This window comes from Tamandua tetradactyla, chromosome 19 (genome assembly GCF_023851605.1).
Source record: "Tamandua tetradactyla isolate mTamTet1 chromosome 19, mTamTet1.pri, whole genome shotgun sequence".
NCBI classification, from domain to species: domain Eukaryota; kingdom Metazoa; phylum Chordata; class Mammalia; order Pilosa; family Myrmecophagidae; genus Tamandua; species Tamandua tetradactyla.
In genome coordinates, this window is record NC_135345.1 from 42,627,762 (window position 1) to 42,649,767 (window position 22,006).

The 22,006-nt window shown below is 38.5% G+C and overlaps 1 long non-coding RNA gene, 1 other non-coding gene and 1 pseudogene across 7 annotated transcripts in view; 2 read left to right on the forward strand and 1 right to left on the reverse strand.

The window, feature by feature from the left end:
* LOC143663174 (uncharacterized) overlaps positions 1 to 22,006 on the forward strand; it is a 169,759-nt gene that overhangs the window by 10,270 nt on the left and 137,483 nt on the right. Inside the window, exon 4 of one of the 6 annotated variants that reach the window (XR_013165841.1) lies at positions 1,223 to 3,383. The exons of the other annotated variants lie outside the window; for them this stretch is intronic. This is a non-coding gene — a long non-coding RNA (uncharacterized LOC143663174). Of the gene's footprint in view, positions 1 to 1,222; positions 3,384 to 22,006 lie in introns of those variants that run through there. 6 annotated transcript variants of the gene reach the window in all.
* Positions 14,104 to 14,210, forward strand: LOC143663803 (U6 spliceosomal RNA). Its single transcript, XR_013166184.1, has one exon. It is a non-coding gene; the product is annotated as a U6 spliceosomal RNA (small nuclear RNA).
* On the reverse strand, positions 16,902 to 18,080 carry LOC143663173 (large ribosomal subunit protein uL3 pseudogene; annotated as a pseudogene).

Below are 22,006 nucleotides of genomic sequence, written 5' to 3' on the forward strand. Positions count from 1 at the left end.
TTGTTAAACTTTTTATCGGCACACCATTGGCTCAAACCATCTTGCGCAATCAGGGCTCTTAGAAGGAGTCTCCTGCTGCTCTCAAACCGAGAGTGCATAATTTATCATCCCATTGCATGTAAATCAGGGGCCAGTGAAGAATCTGGCTATTAGGCTTGGTCTACTTTATCTTCTGCTTCCTTAACCGAAATAAAATAAATAATCCTGAGTGCTTGGCCCACAGCCAAGGGCCTCTCGTGTTCCATTCTTCATCATGATTGCAAGAGCTAATTACAGGGAGGGGTGTGCAAATCAACTGTCCTTTGTGTTCGGATGGAAGTAATGGCTTAGTCACCCCCAAGAGCATGAAGGCTCTGTACTTCTCTGTGGTGCAAAGAACAAAACTTGCAATATGATGGCACGTGACTTTTTTCTTTTTTTAAATAAACCAGACTTTATGTATAGAAGTTTAGCTTTCCTCCATCCACTCTGGCTCGACCATGCCAGTTAACATGTTTTCTGTTTTTCTATCTCAATTGATTCATTAATAGTTTTCCGAACCTATGGGTTCCATGTTTAATTCTGATAATATCAGAGGGAGATGAAATCCTTGCTTTGCAAGCTCACTGGTTATATAGGATAAATTTGGCTTGGTTTTTGTTTAGAGAAAAATAAACTTTCTCCTAAATTTAGAGCCCTAGGTTTAGGATTGGAATCTTTTCTCTCCAGGTGTCTGGGGCAAACCAATGAGCCAAACTGGCCGAGGTCTTGGGCCGTTTTTGTAGACCCAGGGCACTCCAGGATGGGTTTGAACTGCTCCCTAGAACACCATTAGACATAACTATTCTGGACCTAAAGGATCCAGGCTTAAAAACCATAAACACTGGCAGATTCTGCCCACCACAGCCCCCTCCTCACACCCTCCAAGGGTACATCAAAATAAAATATCCAATAGCACAACCTTTGTGGAGAATTGCAATGCATTGGATATGTGCATGGACTCTAGAGCAGACTTCCTGGGTTTGAATCCTGGCTTCCCCATTGACCTGTTTTGTGACCTTGGGAAAATCACATAATTTCTTCCTCTTTAAAACAGGGATAATTACTAGTATCTACCCTCATAGAATTGTTGTGAGGATTAAATATATTAAAATTTGTAATATAGAGAAATATAGTAAGTGTCATAAATGTTAACTATTCTATTAATGCTGACATTAAAATAATTTCTTTCTAATTGTTTCAGGACTGCAAAATTGTGAAATAGTTCATTGAAGCTGAAACTATTGTTTATTATTTTTCCTGTTTACTTATTTCCTGGTACTCAAAGTGTGTGACCCAGCTCTGAGACATCAGGAAGGAGTCTTGCAATCCAGTTCTAGAAACAACTCATCAAACAATCTCTCTGCAGTTTGGATCTAGAATTCAAACTGCATTCTGGTGGTTCAGAATCAGGAAATACACCAGTCCAGTCTCTGCAAGCTGCCCAGATAGGGGTATGTGACCACAGTTAGGGTTACATACAGCAGTTAGGGTCTCTGCACCCCTGTTCTGGTCTCCCAGGTGGTTCCTCTCAAGCTTTAAAAGCTGAAGCCTCTCAGATACATTGGAGGCAATGCTTTTGAAGGCCATGGAGGTGCAAATATCCTCAGCAGGTGAACCCCACTGAGACTTCACCACAGCATCTGCACACCTCCATCCTCCGCTGCCCAAGGTCCTCCAACATGGAGTGTTACATGGCCAGCAGACCAAACTTGTTTGAGTCCAACTTACAGCTGTTTGCATCCAGCACCTGCCCATCTCCAGCATTGTTTTTTCAGAATCCATGGAATTTGTGATCTTTATCCTCCATGGAAAGCCTAGTGAAAACAACCTGTCCTCTTGAAATATTTCCTTTTCATGGTGGCTGCCCACCACATATGGTGGGAGCAGGTCTATTCATACTTTCTTTTCAGTTCAAAATCGTGGGGTCTGGAGCCCTAGATACCGGCTGCATTGGAATGCTCCTTCTGGATGTGTCCAAGGTTAAACCTTTCCAAAAATGGGGATTCCCTACTTTGATTTTGTTGTTGTTGAGGTCACTGTTACCTGAGGAAATAGGGGTGGTCTTCCTCCTCTCTGGCTAAGTAGAAGCTTTGCAGGCACAATGCTTGGGCTTCAGGCCTACCAATTTGACCTCTTATTTTCTGTGTACTTCTGAGTATTCTTAGATCATTGATTAGAGAGGCTAATTGAGGTGGCTTAAGGTTGGCAGAGATTTTATGCTTTACATTGTTACCTGGGGAAGAAATGGTGCAATTGTTCAGATAACCAAAGGCTGGGAATTCTAGGTAATTGGGGGAAGTCTCCAGGTGGAATCTCTTATAGCCCGGGAACAGATAGGTGGCCATCACCTTTCACTCCAGGTCCATTACAGAATTTGGGATCTCTTTTGTGTGTAACCCAAGGAAACCATCCAATCAGTTTGCTGGAACCTTTGTCCTTACGTAGGTCTACATAAGGCTTTTGTTTATCATCTTCATGACCCACCTACATCCATGGATCTTTCCTGTTTTGCTCCAAAGTTCCTCTTTTGTGAGGTCTGAGCATGAGATATTCCTTGAGCAGGTTTTCACACTCCACTGACATGGAAAAGGGAACATGGTCTTCTCTGCTCAGTACCTGCTTCCACAGCACCTGATGTTCTGTACATCAAAAAACAGAGACCTGCTGACCATTGTATAGATGATGACACATCCACATGGATCCATCACAGTCTTAGTCCTAGAAGTTTGGGGGGCAATTTAAGGGAGTTACCATATAAGGTATCCACCTTGTAGCCAAAAGTGGATTCATGGCTTTAGCACAAGTATGCATCTCAATGTTCACATCACCCTCCAATTGCAGATTTTCTGCTTTTAAGACTCTGTGTAAAGGTAGTTCAGTGGTAGAAATCTTGCCTACCATGCAGGAGCCCAGGGTTTGATTCCAGGTCCATGCACTTCCCCAAAAAACAAATAAGTAAAAATAAACAAACAAAAATTCAACAAATGGTGCTGTAATAATGGGATACTCACATGGAAAAATAATGAAATGTGACCCTGCCATACAGCATACAAAAAAAAAAAAGACTCTATGAACAGTACAGTTCTAGTAACTTTACAGCACAGCAGATACTATTGAGACAAATTTGTCTCAGCCCTCCTTTTCTTTCATACTGTCCTGAACCATGAGATAATTAAATGCTTCCCATGCACTTGCACACTCCAGGACAAGCTACTGGGCTTTCTCACCAGCCATCTGGAACGGTGCCACTTGCTCTATATCCTCATCAACACTTGTCATTTTCCTGTTTATGTTTTCAGGGCACCATTTTAGTGCTTGTGAAGTGGTATGTTATTATGACTTTGATTTGCATTTCCCTAATGACTAATGACATCAAACATCTTTTCAAATGACTTTTGAAATATGAATTAAAAGGCACTTTCTACATTTTCTTTTGTTGCTTCTGATTTTGATTTCACATTTATTGCTAAATACAAAGTCACAGATGTATTCTTACTTTTTTCTCTAAGAGTTTTATGGATGAGGTCTTGTAGTCAGTGATTCATTTTGAGTTCATTTTTGTTCTTGGCATAAAGAAAATATCTGTGCATTCTTTCACATTTGAAAATGCAGTTGTATCATATCAATCTCTTAAAGAGACTGTTCGTTTCCCATTGAATGGCCTTGGAACCCTTTCCAAATGTTAATTAATCATAGACGTATGGATTTATTTCTACACTATCAATTCTGTTACTAGTACATTAGAGCTAGGAGAGAGGAGAAAGATAGGGAGCTACTCATTTAGGATCCTCTCATGTGCCTGGGTAGCCAGGGTGAGAGGAGATAAGATGGGAAGGTGGGGGAGAGTTTGATATTCAGAATACTTGGACACTGAAAAGACATTGAAGTGTCTTTTTCCCTTTTATTCTTTTCCTGCCCTCTGGGTTACTTTTCTCTACAGTCCCACAGATACAAGATTGACTGGTTTCAAGGTAGTCAGGAATGGGGAGGGATCAGGTAATGACAGGAGAGGAGTAAGGCTAGCAGCTTAGTCAAGAGGAAAAAATAGTCTTTGTCAGGATCGTTACTGTTTTGCTAATCAGTAGATCCCCAATGTCAAGCACAGTGTCTGCACTATGTCAAATACTCAACAGCTTGGGCTGAATGAATGAATAAATGTGTGACAGTTAGGTTCTGGTGTCCACTTGGCCAAGTGATGATGCCCAATTGTCTGGTCAGGCAAGCACTGGCCTGACCATTGCTACAAGGATATGTCGTGGCTGGTTGATAAACCAGAAGTCTGGTATATTAAATCATCAGTCAGTTGATTGCATATGTGGCTGACTACATCTGTGATCAACTAAGGCTTGTCTCCCACCAATGAGACAATCCATCAGTTGAAGACTTTTAAGGAAGAAGAGAGACTTTTTCACTGTTTCTTCAGTCAATGAGCCTTTCCTGTGGAGTTCATCCTAGACCCTTCATCAGAACTTCCAACTTCAGGACCTGCCCTACAAATTTTGGACTCTTCCATTCCCACAGTTGTGTGAGACACCTTTATAAATCTCATATTTATATATCTCTCCTGTTGGTTCTATTTCTCTAGAGAACTCTGGCCAATACAAAATGAATGAATGTAATAGAAAAAAAATTGTATACTTACAAAAAAGTTGCAAAAATAGTTGAGTGTACACAAATGCCCTTCACCCAGCTTCCCTTAAAGCAGATGACTTAGATACTGTAATACAATTATTAAAACTGGGAAATTCACATAGATACAAAACTGTTAACCCAGTTATAGGCCTTATTGAACTTCTTCAATGTCCTACTCATGTTAGGATCCAATATAGGACCCCATATTGCGTTTAGTTGTTGCATCTCCTTAATGTCCTCCGATCTGTGAGGGCTGCTCAATATTTCCATTTCTCTCACGGTCCTGGCACTATTGATGATCTTGCCAATTTGTAGAACATCTCTCAATTTGAGTTTGTCTAATGTTTCTCATGATTAGATCGAAGCCTGCATTTTTGGCAAGAATACCACAGAAATTATGTTGAGTCCTTGGTGCCTCACTTCACGGTGAACAAGATATCAATATATACTATTACAGGTGATGGTCACCTTGATTACTTGGTTGACATGGGTCTCCAGGTTTCTCCTCTGCAGGTTATTATTTTTCTCTTTTTAATTAATAAATATCTTGTGGGGAGATACTTAGAAACTGGGTAAATGTCTTGTTTCTCCTCAAACTTTCACCCACTGAATTTTTTTTGCATTTTTAAAAATTTGTATTAATAAAACCAGTCAACATACAAACATGAACATTCTTAACATATGAACATTCCATGCTTCGTATGCAACCAATGCTCACAATATCATCACATAGTTGTGTATTCATCACCATGATCAATTCTCAGAACATTTACATCACTCCAGAAAAAGACATAAAAAGAAAAAAGAAAAAACTCTTATATACCATACCCCTTATCCCTCCCTCTCATTGACCACTAGTATTTCAATGTACTTAATTTATTTTAACACTCGTTCCCCCTATTATTTATTTATTTTTAATCCATATTTTTACTCATTTGTCAATATCATAGATAAAAGGAGCATCAGACATAAGGTTTTTACAATCACACAGTCACATTGCAAAAGCTATATCATTATACATTCATCTTCAAGAACATGGCTACTGGAACACAGCTCTGCAGTTTCAGGCACTTCCCTCTAGCCTCTCTAACACACTTAAACTAAAAAGGGGATATCTATAAAATGCATAAGAACAACCTCCAGGACAACCTCTTGACTCTATTTGAAATCACTCAGCCACTGACACTTTACTTTGTCTCATTTCTCTCTTTCCCCTTTCAATTGAGAAGGTTTTCTCAGTCCCTTGATGCTGAGTCCCAGCTCATTCTAGGATTTCTGTCCCACATTGCCAGGGAGGTTTACACCTCTGGGAGTCATGTCCCACGTAGAGAGGGGGAGGGCAGTGATTTTGCTTGTCATGTTGGCTGAGAGAGAGACAGGCCACATCTGAGCAACCAAAGAGGTTCTCTGGGGGTGACTCTAAGGCCTAATTTTAAGTATCGCCCACTGATTATTATTATTTTTTTGCATGGGCGGGCACCTGGAATCAAACCAGGGTCTCTGGCATGGCAGGCAAGAACTCTGTCACTGCACCACTGTCGCCTGCCATGCCCACTGATTTTAACTTCCTTCAGTGGATTTATATTTGATAACCTACAGAAAAGGCAGTGATCATCTATCCCTTTTGTCAATGAGTAAAGTGTGGCAAAGCATGCTCAAATTTGAGGATCACAGAATGAGAAAATAATATGGATGAGAGTGGGTGAGCTTCCATCAGTGGGCCTTTCGGGCAGCAGGTATTACAGTGGTGTACCCAGACATATCTGCCACTATCTGAGTGACTGTGAACAAGTTACACATTTCCACTGTACCAGCTTTTTGGTCTATAAAATGGGATGATGACACCTATTTCATAGGGGTATAGAAGAAATTAAATGAAATAATATATGTCAGGTGCTTAGCACAGGGCATGGCCCAAAGTAGGGATTCTTCAAGCAATAGCTAAGACTAAATATCTACCTGTTTGTAACTTCTCCTACTTCTCTGAGGACTCTTTCTCAGCCTCATCTGCTCACTCTGTCTTGACAGTTTTCTATCCCCTTTCATTCTCTTTCTAGGCACTTGGATGATTTCATTTTAGACTCATCTTTGCCTTCTTCTTCTCTTTCTCTTTCCACATTCACCTGGCCACCAATACTTGGCATAGAATCTACCCAATTTCTCTTGCATCTTTCCTCTCTATTGACTCATCATATCTTCCTTGGGCCATTGCTGTAAATTTCTGATTAGTCTCCCTGTCTTGTTTCTCCCTTGTCAAACTCATCCTCTTTCATGTCACCAGTAATCATAACAATGAGCATTTATCAGGCATCCCTTGTGTCCCACATTCTCTGCTAAATAGTTTGCATGCAGCATCTCAGTTATTCTTCACAGAAGTCTATGACTTGGGTAGGCCACAGTGGCTCAGCAGGCAGAATTCTCGCCTGCCATGCTGGAGACCTGGATTCGTTTCCCAGTGTCTGCTCATATGAAAAAAAAGTCTATGACTTAAGTCATATTACCTCCATTGACCAAAGGAGGGAGTTGAGGATTTTTAAGTAATGGTGTTGGCATTCAGTTTTTTCAGGATTTTTTCAAGAAAGCATATCCATGAACTTGACTTATCTCTTTTACAGACTAGTCATAGGAAACAGCATTAGTAACTACAGAATAAAGGAAATTTGTTTTTTGTTTCGTTTTGTTTTGCATGACAGAGCCTCTGAAATAATACTTACATTTGAATCCTCCTTTATGAAAGATTTTATACATTTTATCCACTGTCTCAGTGCACTTTATTTAAGGTACAATAAGATAGGCAGAACTATTTATGGGTAGCAGCTCATGTGAAAAATTACTTTGGTTGTTTTTATGCAATGCTCATTTGGACAGGATCCAAAAAGCTTTTATCATAGAATATAAACCAACTGAACAATAGTATAAACTTAAAATAGCAAGTAGAAAGAGAAATGTATACTATAATGAACATAAAACAAGGAAAAATAAGAATAGTAAGGGCCAAGTATTAGTTATGCATCATGTACAGCCATTACATGGTAATCCTTTCGGTGGAAAATAAGACAATGAAAGTTCCTAAAATTCTATATGGAAGAAGAGCAATACAAAAATGCAGAAATTTCAGAGCTTAAATTTTGGAATATATGAAGCAACATAATAATTCCCCTATTTAATACATAATCAAGCCTAAATGGAGAATCATTCACTTCCAGATTTCAAGAACTGGTCCTACCCAGCAGACCAGAAGATGTGAACCTGGCCTCAGTGATTTTAGACTACTCTTAAGGAGATTTGTCTTTTGTTTTGCTCTGTTTTGCTATCAACATATTATAGGTAGCTTAAGTTTAGAAACAATTTTTGTTCCTTAATTCATCTTGATTTAATTCAATTCACCTGATTTCAGAGCAGAAGAGCAAAGCAAGATTATGCTAAGAAAAGAAAAAGAAACAAATATGTTATATTAAGAGTGAATAATGGAAGAATTCAGTTATGTCATTTAAATGTTTTTGTCTAGTGAAGACTCAAGAGAGGAAGAAAGAACAAATATGGGATAATAGTAGCTAACTCTTGGGTCATTGCCATAAGCCAGTCATTGTTCTCAATACTTTGCATTTGTTAGTTCATCTAACCTTCACAAGTATCCTATGAGATATTTCTAGTATTATTATCTCCAATTTACAGAGCAACTAAGTGACTTGATCGAGGCCACCCAGCTACTGAGTAGTAGAGCTGGGATTTGAACAAGCATGTAGTTCCAGAATATCAATACTCTTCTCACCACAATACATTACATCTAATAGAGCCATTGCCATTCACATATTTTTCTGCTTCTTAAATAATACAACAAATCTAATCTTTTTGTTTTGTTATAACATTTTTTTTTACTGTGAAATATAACATATATACAAAAAAGCAATAAATTTCAAAATACACTGTAACAAGTAGTTGTGGAACAGATTTCAGAGCTTGGCATAGGTTACACAATTTAAAATTTTTCCTTCTAGTTGCTCAAAGACACTGGAGACTAAAAGAAATATCAATATAATGATTCAGTAGTCATATTCATTTGCTAAATCCTATCTTCTCTGTTATAATTCCTCTTTTTCCTTTGATCCTTCTCCCAATCTTTTGGGGTATTTAGGCTATGCCCATTCTAACTTTTTCATGTTGGAAAGGGCTGTTGATAATATGTGATAAGGGAATGTAACTAGCTGATGTTCTTAGAGAGGGTGGCTCCTCTGGATTTCAGCACTTATCTGGCCTAGGAACACATCTGGAGGTTGTAGTTTTCTGGAAAGTAATCATAGTGCATGAAACTCTTTTAGAATCTCAGATAGATTCTACAAGAAAAAGAGTTCTTTTTTTTTTTTTACTTTTTTTTTAAAATTGTGAAATATAACATATATACAAAAAAGCAATAAATTTCCAAGTACATTTTACAAGTGGTTATAGAACAGATTTTAAAGTTTGGTATGGGTTATAGTGCCATGACTTTTTGTTTTTTCTTCTAGCTGCTCCAAGACACTGGAGACCAACAGAAAAATCAATATAATGATTCAGCAGTCATATTCATTTGTTAAATCCTATCTTATCTGTTATACTCCTTCTTCTCTTTAAGTAACATATATACACAAAAGTAATAAATTTCATAGTACATCGCAATAATTAGTTGTAGAACAGATTTCAGAGTTTGGTGTGAGTTACAATTCTACAATCTTAAGTTTTTATTTTTAGCTACTTTAAGGTACTGGAGGCTAGAAGAAATATCAGCATAATGATTGAGCACTCACACTCATTTGTGAATCCTAACTTCTCTGTATAACTTCACCATCACCTTTGATCTTTCTCCCACTCTTTAGGGGTATTTGGGCTGTGCCCATTCTAACTTTTTCATATTGGAAAGGGCTGTTGATAATACATGATAGGGGAATGAAACTAATTGATGTTCTTGTAGAAGCTGATTCCTCTGGATTTCAGGACCTATTTGGTGTAGGAACCCATCTGGAGGTTGCAGGTTTCTGGAAAGTAATCATAGTGCATGAAGCTCTTGTAGAATCTCAGCTAGAACACTAAGTGTACTTTTTAGTGTTCACAGGAATGGTTTTGGTTGGGGTTTGGCAAACCTAGTTAAATGGCAGTATCTCGCTGAAGCTCATGTAAGAGGAGCCTCCAGAATAGCCTCTTGACACTGTTTGAACTCCCTCAGTCACTGATACCTTATTTTGTTATATTTCTTTTCCTCCTTTTGGCCAGGTAAGCATTGTCCCACATTGCCAGGGAGACTTCCACCCCTGGATGTCATGTCTCACATAGTGGGGAGGGTAATGATTTTACTTGCAGTGTTGGGCTTAGAGAGAGAGAAGCCGCAGCTGAGCAACAAAAGAGGGTTTCTGGAAGTAACTCTTAGGCACAACTATAGGTAGGCTTAGCTTCTCCACTATAGAAATAAGCTTCACAAGAGCTAGCCTCAAGATCAAGGGCTTGGTCTATTGACTTGGAAGTCCCTAATGTTTGAGACAGCATTCGGGGTTTTCCTGGTGGTAAATCTTAATAATTCCATATTTTTTCTCTCATCCCCCTAGGGACTTTGACAATACTTTTAAATTATCTACTCAACAAACTCTGGGATGTTTCTGGCTATTACATTTAGCTATACAGAATTACAAGCCTTCTTTTCCATTCTGGGCTCATGTATTTAGGTTGTTTAAATGACAAATCCTGACAAGTTGAGTTAGATTATGTGCAAGAGAATATTTAGATTTTAAACAAAATAAACCTCTCTTCCTTTGGTCTCAAAGAATAGATGAGGTTCTAAAATATAGCTATTGTCTTCCTTACCCCTATATTCTGGTTTACCTTAGTCCTAACCAGATCAGCTTCATTCCCATCTGTAATTGAAGCCTGATCTCTTTTTCGGTTTCTTTAACTGTTATTGTATGGGACAATGCTGACTTTCAGACCTATAGAGCTCCTACTCTGGGTCTTAGTGTCACCAATATATATATTTAATACATGTTTAACATATAAAACAAATGCAATGTATATTTAAAATAAATATTTTAAATACACTTTTAACATATAAAACAAATGAGTTCTGTTCTCCCAAATAGATATGTTCAAGTCCCAATCCCAAGAATCTGTGAACGTGGCCTTATTTTGAAATAGGGTCTTTGCTGTTGCAAATACATTAAGATGAGGTCATGCTGGACTAGGGTGGATCCTAAATCCAGTGACTGGTGCCCTTAGAAGAGGGGAGGACATACAGAGATGTAAACACAAAGAAGGACATGTGAAGACAGTGGCAGAGACTGGAGTGATTCTGCCGCAAGCCGAGGTGTGCCTGGGACCACCAGAAGCTGGAAGGCTTCCAGGGAAGCACAGCTCTGCCACATCTTGATTTCAGTCTTCTGGCCCCCAGAGCTGTGAGAGAATAAATTTCTGTTGTCTTAAGTCCCCCAGTGCGTGGTACTTTGGTATAACAGCCCTGGGAAACAACTACACCTAATAACATATTTTTCTGCCTCTTAAATTACAAATCCATGTGTGTCACTTTCTTTTATTTTTCTGCTTTTTACTCCTTTCAACACCATTAATCTCTTGACAGTCTAAACCACATACAAACTAGTATTAGACCATATAACCAGCCCTGAGATGTTTTCTTATTACTTTGTGGGTTGGGAAGTTCTATGGAGAAAGGAGCAAGTCTTGTGCATGTAGTCTATTCCCCAACAGAACACTAGAAGAAATGTAATCATAATAGCTAAAATTTATAGACCATTTCATATGTGCTTGGCAATATTCCAAGTATTTCATTCCGTTTCTCAGAACAGTCTCCGAGGCACATACTATTATTATCCTTATTTGACAGATGATGAAGCTGGGGTTAAGTGACTGCCCTGTGTCAACCAGCTAGTAAGAGGCAAATCCAGGATTTCAACCTATTCTCTCCAAACCCAAAGGTGCTGGCTCAACCTCTAGATATACTATACCTGCCAGGTGTATAGCAGGTACTTAGTAAACGTCAGTTGACTGGTCAATTGGTTGTTTCATCAGTCATTTATTCTTTTAATTTTTGTGAGGGAGGAGAAGTGGAAACTTTGGAAGTTGGGAAAGAGATACAGTTAGTAAAGAAATGGCAGTTACCAGGTGTTTTAGTTAGCTAAAGCTGCTTGAAAGGCAATAAGCCAGAAACGGACTGGCTTTTAACTATGGAGATTTATTAGTTTATAAATTACAATTCTGAGCCATGAAAATGTCTAGTTAAGACATTAAGGGGAGGATATCTTCTCTGAAGGAAGGGCACTGGCATCTGAGGTTCCTCTGTCACATAGCAAGGCACATGGCTCGTGTCTGCTGGTCCTTCACTCCTGGGTTTCATTGCTTTCAGCTCCTGGTTCCAATGGCCTTCTCTGCTGGTCTGTTTTTCTTTTTAGGCTCTCTCAGCTTTTTCTGTCCTTTATCTCTCAGAAAGGACTCCAATAAAAGTATTAAGACTCATCTTGAATTGGGTAGGACACATCTCAATTGAAAACAACCTGACCAAAAGGTCCCACCCACAACAGGTTTGTACCCACAAGAATGGATTAAAAGAACATGGCCTATACCCCTATATATCCCAGACCAATTTGGGCAATGAATTAGAAAGTATTTGCAAAATCCCCTTGGGGAACTGGGGAAAAAGGAGGAAAGATCCAATTACCCCATTTGGAGTATTTCTGATATTCTCGCAAGCAGTGGGGACAGTCAAATCAATAGGCTGAGCCCTCAATCTTGGGGTTCACCCTTATGAAACTTATTCCTGCAAAGGATAAGCTAAGCCTACTTAATATTAGGCCCAAGAGTCACCCCCAGAGAAACTGTTTCGCTGCTTAGATGTGGCCTCTCTCTCTAAGCCAACTCAAAAGTTTAACCACTGTCCTCCCCCAATCCCCCTACGTGGAACATGACTCCCAGGGGTGCAACTCTCCCTGGCAATGTGGGACAGAAATCCCAAAATAAGCTGGGACCTGGCATACAAGGGATTGAGAAAGTCTTCTTTTTTTTTATTGGTTGTTTTAAAAAATATTTTTATTGACAAACCTTCACACACATGCCGTCCATACATGATGTACAATCAGTGGCTCACAGTGTCATCACATAGTTGTATATTCATCATCATGATCAATTTAGAACATTTTCCTCACTCCAGAAAAAGAAAAAAGAAAAGCTTATATATCCCATACCCCTTATTCTTCCCTCTCATTGGCTACTAGTATTTCCATCTACCCAATTTATTTTACCCCTTATATCCTCTATTATTCATTTATTTTTTACACATTTTTTTACTCATCTATACCCTGGATAAAAGGAGTATCAGACACAAGGTTTTCACAATCACACAGTCACATTATAAAAGCTTTTTGGTTATACGGTTGTCTTCAAGAATCACAGCTACTGGAACACAGCTCAACAGTTTCAGGTAATTTTCTCCAGCTCTGTTAGCATTTTGATGCATTTATGTAGTTCTTTCCAGTTTAAAAAAATTTATCATGGTGTAACTTAAATGCAATAAAATGCACATATCCTAAGTACATAGCTTGATGAATTTTTATAGGTGTATGTCTATGTGTGTAACTGTCACACAAATCAGTTCCTTATAGTTTTTACTGTGTGTGGGTATATATGTGTATATTTATATATATTACAATAATGTGAAATGTAAGTAAAATTTTGCATGTGATTTTTTTCACTTAATGTCTATCTATCCTATTTCTTTTTTAAAATTTATTTATTAATTAAAAAGATTTAACAAACGAACTAAAACATTAACATATATAATCAGTAATTCACAATATCATCACTTATTTGCATATTCATCATTTCTTAGAACATTTGCATCAATTCAGAAAAAGAGATAAAAAGACAACAGGAAAAGAAATAAAACGAAAACAGAAAAAAAAAAAGATTATACATACCATACCCCTTACCTCTCACTTTCAAAAGCATTTCAAACTAAATTTATTTTAACATTTGTTCCCCCTATTATTTATTTTTATTCCATATGTTCTACTCGTCTGTTGACAAGGTAGCTAAAAGGAGCATCAGACACAAGGTTTTCACAATCACACAGTCACATTGTAAAAGCTATATCATTATTCAATCATCCTCAAGAAACATGGCTACTGGAACACAGCTCTACGTTTTCAGGCAGTTCCCTCCAGCCTCTCCACTACATCTTGAATAACAATTCCCTCCAGCCTCTCCACTACATCTTGAATAACAAGGCGATATCTACTTAATGCGTAAGAATAACCTCCAGGATAACCTCTCGACTCTGTTTGGAATCTCTCAGCCATTGACACTTTGTCTCATTTCACTCTTCCCCCTTTTGGTCGAGAAGGTTTTCTCAATCCCTTGAGAGAAAGTCTTCTTGATCAAAAGGGGGAAGAGACAAAATATATCTCAAAAAATGAGACTGTGCTTGCTTCGGCGGCACATATAGTAAAATCGGAACGATACAAAGGAGATTAGCATGGCCCCTGCACAAGGATGACAGGCAAACTTGTGAAGGGTTCCGAATTTTTTAAAAAGAAAAAAAAAATGAGACAAAAAAGTTTCAGTGGCTGAGAGATTTCAAACAGAACTGAGAGGTTATCCTGGGCATTATTCTTATGCATTATATAGCTATTCCTTTATAGTTTATGGTGTATTCGAGTGGCTAGGGAGAAATATCTGAAACTCTTGAGCTGCATTCCAGTATCTTTGATTCTTAAAGATGGTTGTATAACAATATAACTTTTACAATTTGACTGTGTGATTGTGAAAACCTTGTGTCTGATGCTCCTTTTACCCAGGGTACGAACAGATAAGTTAAAAAAAGTATGGATAATAAATAAATAAATAATGGGGGGACAAAGGGTATAATAAATTGGGTAGATGTAAATACCAGTGGTCAATGAAAGGGAGGGGTAAGGTGTATGGTATGTATGAGTTTTTTCTTTTTTCTTTTTATTTCTTTTTCTGGAGTGATGTAAATGTTCTTAAAAATGATCATAGTGATGAATACACAACTATGTGACGATATTGTGAGCCACTGATTGTACACCATGTATGGAATGTTATGTCTGTGAAGATTTCTCAACAAAAATATTTAAAAAAACAGAACATGGCCTTTTCTGAGGTACATAGCAACTTCAAACCAGCAAATCAGGAAAATAATTGAGATGGAGGCTGGTGATCACAAGTAGAGACTGATGCTGGGAGGTATAGTGGAGAAACAGAAAGGATGCATTGGAGGGAACCGAAGACAGTGACAAACTTGACAGAAGTCATAATCAGAAGTCACACTGGTATCAAGCAGAGGTTATGCTACTACATCAGTCTGATATGATTTGAGACCGCAGATAGCAGTTTTCATCTCCTCTTCCTACCTTCATCTACTACACATTTTGTTTAGGTTTTGGAGTTTGTGTCCTTCATTCATCTATGAGGTGACAGACTGTTCTGTCATCTCATGGTGTAATCAGTGAACAAAGGATGATAAAAGTACCTGCCCTCATGGAGCTTACATTTTAATTGGTAGATGACAGACAATAAATATATGAAATATCTAATTATATAATAGTTCTAAGGTGAAAAATGGTATGGTTTTAAAAAATAGAGCAAAGTAAAAGAAATCAGGAATTCTGGAGATTGTCAGGCGGGCATTGTAATGTTCAAGAGAACAGTCAGTATAGGCCTCACCAATATGGTGGCACTTGAGCAAGAACTTAAAGGAGATGAAGTTAAAAGAAAGATAATAATTAGAATGGTAAGACCCATTTCACTAGGTTGTAAAAATTAATAATGGATATTTTATAATAAAATTAATTCTTGAAGTTGAGCACTTTTACAGAGGTTTGTAAGGTTTCCATTTCTTCCTTGGGAGATATGTGAGATGGCAAAGCATCAAACACTCACTTACAAAAGAACACTCCCATTCTTGACTAAGTGATAGTAGTATACTTTTGAACCTTCTTTCAATTTTGTTCATTCATGAACATACTGTTTGTGAGTTTGTGCATTAAGTGGTTTGTTTTCATAGCCACATTAAGTCATAATACACAAAGTGATAATAAGAATCACCAAGGAATAGTGAAGATTCTGTGCATGAATCAAGTGCAGTATACTACGGGGTAAATAGCCTCAAGAATAGCCAAAGATTTTCATTTGTTTCTTTCTTTGTTTCGTGTGTTTTAAAAAATGCATTGGGGGGCGGGCCACTGTGGCTGAGCAGATAGAGTGCCCAACCCTGGACCTGGGTTCGATTCCTGATGCCTGCCCATGCAAAAAAGAAGAAAAAAGTATTGGATTAAATAATATTATTAAAATTAATTTCATGTTTTCTCATACTTTTTAAATGTGGCTATGAAAACACTTTAAATTACATATGTGGCTCACATAATACTTGTATTAGATAGTGTTGATGTACAGGGACAAATGGAAAATAACTGCATACAACTACAACAAATAATAATTTAAAAACTCATTTAGTAACATATCCTGGACAGCCATGTGAAAACATTTTTCCTGCAAATTGCATACTTTTAAGTTTCTTTTTTTAACCAAATTGCTTTGATACTTTGAGATATCGCTCTTCTGTGTTTTATCAATTTTTATTGTGGTAACATATATGCAACATAAAAGTTCCCATTTTACCACTTTCATGTATACAATTCAGTGGTGTTAATTATATTCATCATGTTGTGCTACCATAACCACCATCCATTACTGAAATTTTTCATCACTCCAAACAGAAACTCTGTACCCATTAAGCATTAACTCCCCATTCCCAACTTCTATTCCCACCCCTGGCAGCCTCTATTATAATTTCTGACTCTATGAATCTGCATATTCTAGCTATTTCCTGTAAGTGAGATGATGCACTATCTACCATTTTGTGTCTGGCTTCTATGAGCTCTTCAAGGTTCATCCATGTTGCTGCATATTGTCTGAACTTCATTCCTTTTAATGCCTGAATAATATTCCGCTGTATGTTTATACCACATTTTATTTATCCATTCATCTGTGATGGGCACTTGGGTTGCTTCCATCTTTTGACAATTGTGAATCATGCTGCTATGAATATCGGTGTATAAATATCTACTTGAGTCCCTGCTTTCAATTCTTTTGGATGTATACCTAGTAGTAGGATTGCTGGATATATAGTAATTTTGTTGTTGTTCTTAAGTCTTTTCTTATTGAGATCCCAGCAATTGCGCAATCTGGTCCTAACATTAAGCTTCTTCTTCCTTTGCAATTCTGTCTTTCTTAAGTGGTTCCATGACTGCCCTCTTCTCCTCCATGGTCTGGAAGTGTTGATGAACTTGAGGTCAATCTTTTCCAGGGCCCAGTGTTTGGTCTGGACCAGTAAGGACTTGAGGAGGGTGAGTACCCACTTCTTGGTTCCCACCACACAGACTTTCAGCATGACAAAGTCACTGGTCATCTCACCATAATGAACAAAATCACCCAGAGGGTTGATGCTCTTATTAGACAGGTCCTAATCGGTGGAGGTGTTATTTTTGATCAGTGTGCTGCCCTTGATGAGGTAGCCCTAGGCAATCTTGTAGATCTCCTTGTTGACCTCAGTGTAGTGGTATTAGCCTTTCTGTCCAGTGTGAGCCACAGAAAAGGTCAAATGAGCAGGATGCCATACAGGCAACCTTGCACATTCCTCAGTGGGTCTTGTAAGGCAGCTTCTTGGTGTGCCAGCAGCTGGTGACACCTTTGTAGCCCTTGCCCTTGGTCACCCCAATAACATTGATTACTTCATCTTGTCCAAACTCTTGGCTCACAGGCACCTACTGCTCCAGCTTTTCATGGGCCCAGTCCAGTTTCTCAGCCAAAGTGCTTTCATTTAGCTGGATCTCCACCATGTAGGCCTTCTTCTGGCACAGAGAAAGCAGGTATATCTGGGTGTGTGTGATGACATGGATGACAAGGCAGTACTTCTTTATGCTGCTGAAGTCCTTCTCCAGCTGTTTCTTGCAGTCCATCATCCTACCACTTCTTGCAGTACTTGGTGAATGCCTTCTTCTTAGATTCATGTCAGTTCTTGTAGAAACACCTTCTACACTCATCACTGATATGCTCAGCAAAGATGGTCTTGAAGTACAGAGGCCGCGAGGGGTTTCTGCATGGTCCACAATGCCTACGACCACCATGGGTGAAGTCTCCATGATGGTCACTGTCTCCACAACCTCCTTCATATTTACCTTGGATCCCACCCTATCGATTTCTCATACGATATGGCTCATGATGGTCTTGTAGCCCAGGAAGGTGGTGAGGTGGTCAGGTTTGGAAGAGTCATCCTTGGGGAAGTTTTTCACCTTCCCAAGGTGCTGGCTGCTGTGTTTCCAAGGCAAGAAGCTCAGGGACCCATGTCTGGGAGTGAAGAATTTCCTGTGGGACATCCCGTCACTGGGTGCTGCTGGTAGAGCCATGTAATTTTATACTAAAATTTCTGAGGAATCATCAAACTCTTTTCCACAGTGGCCGCACCACTTTACATTCCCCCAATGTACAGATGTTTCTATTTCCCCAAATCCTTATTAGTACTTGTTACTTCCTATTTTTAAAGTATTAGCCATTGTAGTGGGTATGAATTAAATATTTGTTTTTAATATAAATGTATAAGGAAATGATGTTAGAATAGTTTCTTAGATAAGGAATATATAAAATTTGAGGATCTCTCCCAATTCCTTGGCTGATATAGTAATGGCTAACAAGTATTGAGTTCCTACCAAGTACAGATATTGTACTAAATATTTTATATAAATAAATTTATTTATTCATTCAATGAATATGCATTGAGTACTCCCTTTGTCAGACACCATTCTAGACCTTGGAGATACAGCAGGGAGCAAAATCCTTGGTCTTATGGAGATGAACACATAACTGTTCAAGTGGTGATAAGTGCTAACAGAGAACTCAAACAAGTCTAAAGAAGGGTGGAGAGTGCCTTTGAATGGGGTTACTGTTAATCTACTATAGGGTAATCAGAGAAAGTCTTTCTGATAGGATAACAGCTTTTTATCTGGGAGAAGTCGTTTCTAAGGAAGAGGTTACCACATGAAGTAGTAACATGTTCAGCATTTAACTCTGTAAAATAGATATTTCATGGTTAAGGAAACTGAGGTTCAGAAATATTATTTTATTATATGGGTCCAAGCCACACTAGTAACAAGGGGCAAAGCCAGGACATGATCTCAAAGACCATGCCTTACTCTTCTAAAATACCACTAAATTTACTTATCCCAGCCAAAAGAGTTATTCTTTCAAAAGATTGGCAGAACATAGGACTACCAGGAATTAATTGGTGCTGTTGTTAGTTATAATTTACTCTAGCCTTAGGCGGATTACTGATACTAGCTCTTTTCCAGGACCTGTAAAATAGGGTTCAGGTAATTAACAACTCAGAACAACTGTGATGAGAACTAATTAGCCACTGCTTACAAAATACTTTGAACATTAACAATAATATTGTCTTCACTCTGAGTGTTACCTTTTTTTCTAATTTATAGTATGATGGTGACGCACAAAGTCACAAGATTTCAGGAATTATAGGGTAGAAGGGAGTTTTGCATGACCAAAATGGAATTCTAGATACCTCTACCCTGCCTACCCATGGCTTCCAGACCTAGTCCTCCCCAGACTTCCCTCTTTTGGCAAACCATTTACCTAGTTACTAAAGCCAGAAGCTCGGGAGTTATCCTTAGCTCCCTCTCCTTTATCAGTTACATTCTAACTGGTAAAGTCCTTCCCATTCTACCACCAAATTGTATCTTGTATCCATCCACATCTCTCCATCTTCAAAATCATTACTCCATTTCAATCCACCATCCTCTTTTACATGGAGGATTGCCTCCCCCTTTTCCATCTTGCTCCTTTCCAATGCATTTGCCACACAAAAGCTAGCGTGACCTTTGAAAATAGAAATCACATGTCATTTCCCTGCTTAAAACCCTCTAATGACTGTCTATTCAGACAGAGTAAATCCCAGCCTCTCACCAATTCATCCCATTTTTAGGTGACCAGTTCATCCCATTTTTCCCAGGACTTTCTTGGTTGTAGCACTGAAAGTTCCATATGCTAGGAAACTCCTCAGTCCTAGGTAAACCCAGATGGTTGTCACCCCCATCATGGCCTCTAAGACCTCTTTTAAATGAAGTGACTCCTATTTGCCTCACAGCCTCTTCTCTTGCTTCATACACTATATCCCCAGCACACATTGTCCTAGAACTTCCTGACTCTTTCCAGCCTCAAGGTCTTCCTTAATGGTTGTAAAGGGAAACGGTTGTTTTCCTCTGCCTGGAATGCTCTTCCCATGGCTGGGATTTTTCTCATCCTTTCAAGCTCAGTTTAAGTGCTCCAGAAATGTCTTCCTGAATCAGATAACTCAATAGTTTCTATCTGCTATTCTTTATTATTGCATCCTGGTATTATCTTCTTGACACTTCTCATAGTCTTAAGTTATTTTCCTATTACCTGTTTTCCTACCACTAGAACATAAAAGCACAGGGACCTTGTCTGCTGCATTCACTATGGTCCCCAGTGTATTGCACATAATAAGCATTCTAGTTTGTTAGCTGCTGGAATGCAATATACTAGAAATGGAACAGCTTTTAGAAAAGGGGAATTTAGTAAGTTGCAAGTTTACAGTTCTAAGGCCGAGAAAATGTCCCGATTAAAATCAAGTCTATAGAAATGTCCAATCTAAGGAATCTAGGGAAAGATACCTTGGTTCAAGAATGCTTATTAAGTTCAGGTTTCTCTCTCAAGTGAGAAGGCACTTGGCAAACACGGTGTCATCTGCTAGCTTTCTCTCCTGGCTTCCTGTTTCATGAAGCTCCCTGGGAGACATTTTCCTTCTTCATCTCCAAAGGTTGCTGGCTAGTGGACTCCCTGCTTTTCTTGTGACTGTATCATTCTCTGCTCTCTCAGAATCTTCTTTATTTTCCAAGATATTTTCTCTTTTATAGAATTCCAGTAAACTTAACCAAGCCCCACCTGGAATGGGTGGAGACACATCTCTACCTAATCCAGTTTAACAACCACTTTTGATTGAGTCACATCTCCAGGGAGATGATCTAATTAAAGTTTCAAACATACAGTGCTGAATAAGGATTAGAAGAAATGGCTGCCTCTATAAAATGGAATTAGGATTAAAACATGGCTTTTCCAGGTACATACATCATTTCAAACTGGCACAGTGAGATTTCAAAAAATATTTACAGAATCAACTTTTCAATTTTGAACCTCACCCCTGCCAGACAACTGGTCTACCTGGGCTCAGCCAAGATAGAGAGTAAGGTCTCACAAACTCCAGATATCTGATAGACCCAGCTCCCCACTCCTCCCACTCCCCTCTGGGCCAGTGACTGAGTCCAACCTCAAAGGTATCGCAAAGAAATTTAGGTTTCTCTGGAGGCCCCAGAGAGTTTAAGGGATTTGCCCTAAGTTACATATCCAGTTTACATTTAACACAGGCAGGACTAAAATCAATATTTTCTGATTCTCTGAGTTCTAATTTAAAAGGATTTTGGCTTAGGAAGAAATATCCAGACCTCATCTAATCTAGATCCTTCAAACAGGGCCTGATCATTATCTCCATTTAAAAGACAGGACATAAATAACTTCTTCAAGGTCAGAGACATAAATAACTTCTTCAAGGTCACATTATATTGAAAGTCAAGGGAAATATTTCATTTTTACATCATACTTCCTCTAGTTTTTAGTCTTTTTTATTCTGGGCTTTGTACAACCATGCAATCAAGTAACTTTTTTTCCATACCAAACCAACTAGTAAAAATTAAAAGAAAAAAAGATTAAATTTCAGAATGCCTCATGAATGACAGATTATTTAAACAGATGTGACGCTTTTGTTCCCAATCCATTAATTTATTCAACAAATATTTGAACCCCTACTATGTAACAGGAATTTTTCTGGACCCAAGGGATACAGTGATGAATACAACAGACAACCCTCTCTGCCCTCATAAGAACTTATATTCTAATGTCGTAAACAGAAAATAAACAAATAAATAAGCATTTTTAGGTAAAAGGCTCATCAGGTGGTAAAAGTGCTATGAAGAAAAATAAAGCAGGATAAGGAAATAGTGATGGGGGGAACCTGCTGTTTCAATTACGATGATCAGGGAAAGACACTCAGGTAAGATGCCACTTGAGCAAAGAACCAAGTGGATTAAGAACAGAAACAAGAAGAATATTCCATGCAGGGTAACCAGAAGTGCTGACGTGCCAAGGCAGGATAGGGATTGCATACAGAAGGGAGAGACCAGAGACTGTAGTTGGAGTGAAATGAGCCAGAAAGGAGAAA